Source organism: Triticum aestivum, chromosome 3B, assembly GCF_018294505.1.
Source record: "Triticum aestivum cultivar Chinese Spring chromosome 3B, IWGSC CS RefSeq v2.1, whole genome shotgun sequence".
In the NCBI taxonomy this organism is placed as follows: Eukaryota; Viridiplantae; Streptophyta; class Magnoliopsida; order Poales; family Poaceae; genus Triticum; species Triticum aestivum.
Genome location: NC_057801.1, coordinates 147,239,522 through 147,243,675, shown reverse-complemented (window position 1 = coordinate 147,243,675; position 4,154 = coordinate 147,239,522). Strand labels below are relative to the sequence as shown.

The window sequence follows — 4,154 nt, the reverse complement described above, 5'->3', positions numbered from 1 at the left end:
TAGTTTCTCATGCAAAAATTGAAGATAAAAAGCCAAGGGTATATTGTGTCTGTTCTGATGTTGTTTTAGTATTGGATACTGTTTGAAAGCTGAACCTTTATTTTGTTCTTCAGTTCTAAATTTATTATCCATTAATGTTATTATAAGCTGTGGTTAACTGGTCATTATATGCATGGCGCCATATGTACATTGATAGAACCATGGCTTATTTTATTGGAGTAATCTTAGGTCTCCCAACTTGGGATATATCATAAAGATAGTTTTTTTACTGCTGACTAGCCTAGAAAACCTAACTATAATTTCATGAGAAGGGTAATATGATCACGCTGAGAGTGAATAAACATCATGAACCATGTGTGATACGCACTATCAACTATAGTTTAATGGAACATAATATAAACAAACCCTATATTGCAATGAATAAAAAATGATATCCAAACTAGGTAAAATCATAAAGTAAAAGAGTTCTTCTGCTTCCAAGCTTCAAAAGTGCAAACACCTGACACCTGATAAGATCGACTCTTAAAATAGGATAATTGCAGTGCCCTTTGCACAATGATATTTGCATGTAAATTTTAGGCAAGTCTCAGTTCTGTTAGCTATCATAAGCATATGTTGTGTAGAGAATAGTTGGATGCTCTCTGATGCGGGAATGCTTAGATATGGCTAATAGTTATGGTCTTATTGATCCATAGCATGGTTAGAAAATACTCCGTTTCAAAATATAAGGTGTATTAGTTTTTTTTAAAGTCAAACATATGCATGTTTGAAGTTTTTAGGAAAAATATATCAATATCTACGGTACCAAATTTGTATCATTGGATCCATCATGAGAAGTATTTTCATATTTTACTTATTTCGTATTGTAGGTGTCGATATTTCATTCTATAATCTTGGTCAAACACACACACAAGTTTGACTTGCACGGAATTAGATACACCTTATATTCTGGAATGGAGGGAGTACACAACATCATGTGCAGGGTGTGTTATTCATTAGTATCTAGTAACAATGTCACATGAACAATTATGTTTTATTTCAATGGCATACTAGCTATAAATTATGTCGCTTGAGGTGTGGGCAAATGCTATCTATCATGTATATGTCCGAGCCCTTTATCCCATTATGTACTCCCTCTGTTCCAAATTACTTGTCATAGAAATGGATGTATGTAGAACTAATAATACATCTAGATACATTCATATTAGTGATAAGTAATTCCAGACGGATGGAGTACCTAACTGGCTAGCACATATGCAATGTGTTCTCCTTGGTTGTTTCTGTGAAAGAAGGAACACCTTGATCTGTGCTCATATTCTCATGTTTCATGTTGCCTGCCATCTACTGTGCACTGCAGGCCACACCTGGTGTTTGGTAGATTGTAACATTGTTCTGACTTTCACGACAACAATCCATGATAAAGAAAAGGATGGTCCATAATAGCATACTTCTTTGAGAAAATAGCCTTAGGGCATTCGAGTAAATCATCACAGTGAATGATGATTATTTCCGCAATTTGAACATTTAATTCCTGTTTCATTATGTAAATGTCCAGGAGCTTAGGGACCATCAAAGAAGAAGAAATTTCTTGAAGTTACAAGCTGATGCGGCATTCGAGCAGAAGGAGTATAAGATTGCATCACAGTTATATGATATGGTAAACCTCTTCCACTTATGCTATGATGGTCTAGATGAGTAAGTTTTTGCTGCCAATGGGAACTGAATTAAAATCAGTTTCTTTTCTAACTAACTAGGTTTCTTACTATATACTCTATGTAGTAATTTACATTATTAACCACTTCGGGTATGAAATAGTTTTTTTCAATGTAACATGTCAGCTGTGACTGTGAATGGCACAAAAACAGAAAAATATATATTATCTGATGATCCAGAAAAGAAACGTGTAACTGGGGGACAATGATTCCATGAGCTCCATGTATTTTAAATGTAGTGCTGTGTATGCGACCATGAATATATCTGACATGAATATATCTGATTGAAGACCGACTAAAGTTACAACTAGATCGAGCTAGACCCATCTAGATTAATATAATTTGAAGCAACCTTACTTTAAGAATGTGCTGAAATTCACGCATCTTAATAATTATGTGGTACAATGAAAGAAATTTCTCATGGGGTGCCCATTTAGGGCGTGGCAATTAATGAATAAAAACAATGTTTGACTGGTTCTCGACTCATATCATTATGGACATGACATAACCAATAATGGGTCACATGTATATGGTAGGTAGCGATCTAGAGATAACTTGTTAGTATGCCATGCATGTATGTACTTGACTTGATTGGGATGGTTACTCATTTGGACTAATCTTAACCGACGTAGATCATGCATATTAAGTAAATTTGACTTCACTTGAGAACATATTTGACATTCTTTGTTTGGCTTCTTATATCTTCACATTCCATGAAAACTTTTTTTTTCTTCTCAGCTAATATGAAATTTTGATGGTTGCCCATTGCCTGCGTCTGATGTGATGATGTCTACTTAGGATTGTTAACTACATATTCAAATTGACCGTAAATGTAAATTGAACAAGCCAATCAGTCTAGTAAGAGAATGTGTTCCATAACTCCATTCTGTAGTATTACTTAGTAGTAAAGTTTTTACACGGTTTTCTACTTGTCCATACATAAGCGTTGAATAAAACTCCTGTATATGGTGATTTTAAGTTGAAAATAATATTTTCATGACCTCTCATGTTTGACCATAGGCAATATGTCATGAAGAGTGTGCAACAGTGTACTGCAACAGGAGTCTTTGTAAACTGCTCATGGGTGATGGTAAAGGTGCTTTGTCAGATGCTCTCAGGTGCAGAGTGCTGCAACCTCATTGAGCAAAAGCTTGCTGTCGTCAAGGTGCAGCTCACATGCTACTCAAGGTGAGTCTAGCTTGCCAGTGTGTTCACTATTTACATATAAATCTTACATTCTGGTCACATTCCTTGATTTGCCATGCACCCAGGAGTATGAACAAGCCTGTAATGCTTTCTTGGATGCACAAGATCTGGATCCTGGAAATGCTGAAATTGAGGGTGAACTAGGGTAACCTTCTCTCTTTGCTTATCTCTTTTCCGTGTCTTCCAAATGCAAGTATGGGTTTAGGCTAGCAAATTACTTTATAGTGACCTGAAGCAGTTGCATACTTGACTATACACGTAGAGTGCCATTAGCGCACGACTCTGAAGAACTTTTTCTTATGCCGCACTTGTGGTTCAGTAACGTGTAGGACTGCCATTAGCGACTATGTCAGCCCTAGAAAGAGGAACAATGTAGCTACTGAGTTGCATATTGAGGGACTATTGTTAGCGCTGATATTTCCATTCCATCGGGCTGAATTTCTTGCAGGAAGGCTAGGGAGCTCATGAAGAATCCTTCAGGCGAAGGTGACTAGTGAGGTGCGGGCGGGCGCAGGCTGGAACATGTTCTACTTTTCACTGAAGTGGAGATAGCGGGAACTTCTAATCCTTGTGTCTTGATTTGAATTTCATGGGAAACTGCAGACTGCTACAACGAGATTTTGTATGAAATTTTCTCGTCTTGCCTGTGGATCGTACTTGCCGTATGCAATTACTTTTATTTTGGATGAGTACTTTTGGATTTTCAATCATTGAGCAAATTGATTAAATGCATCATCAAACATGGACTAGTTCATGATGGCGCACTCTACTCTCTATGTGACCCTCGCCACTCCCAGCGACTAACATAGTGTCAGGAGCCGGTGCAGCCTGCTATTTGATCTGCTGATCGATCTATCCCCAGTAGCGGTTGACTTGGGCACGACCCCTTTTGAGTTCGTGAGAGTGAGAGAAATTTGCTTTCTTTTTCTCCTTGCGTGAAGATTGAGAGCTTTATTGATTAATGAATAGGATTACAATCCAGAGCCAAAAGGCCTTGGAGGTTCTCAGGGGCATCTTGTAAACCACAGATCGATACGATGCTTGGACCGCAAAAGTTCTAGGAAATCTTTAACCCTACTCTGACTTTCTATCTCCCTCTCTTGAAAATTACAGAACAACTAAGGGCAACTCAGACGAGCCGACCCAAATGCTCTGACGGACAGGCGACTGGCCCATGTCCGTCCTTCCCTGGGCAGTGCACACATAGTCTGTCATTTCCCATTTAGACCGAAGCTA

General features: G+C 38.0%; 1 long non-coding RNA gene across 1 annotated transcript; it reads left to right on the top strand.

Moving 5' to 3' along the window:
* The first annotated feature begins 11 nt into the window (after positions 1-11).
* Positions 12-3,597, top strand: LOC123065065 (uncharacterized). The gene is made up of 4 exons (XR_006430893.1): positions 12-1,657; positions 2,733-2,900; positions 2,984-3,063; positions 3,367-3,597. It is a non-coding gene; the product is annotated as an uncharacterized lncRNA (long non-coding RNA).
* The last annotated feature ends 557 nt before the right edge of the window (positions 3,598-4,154 follow it).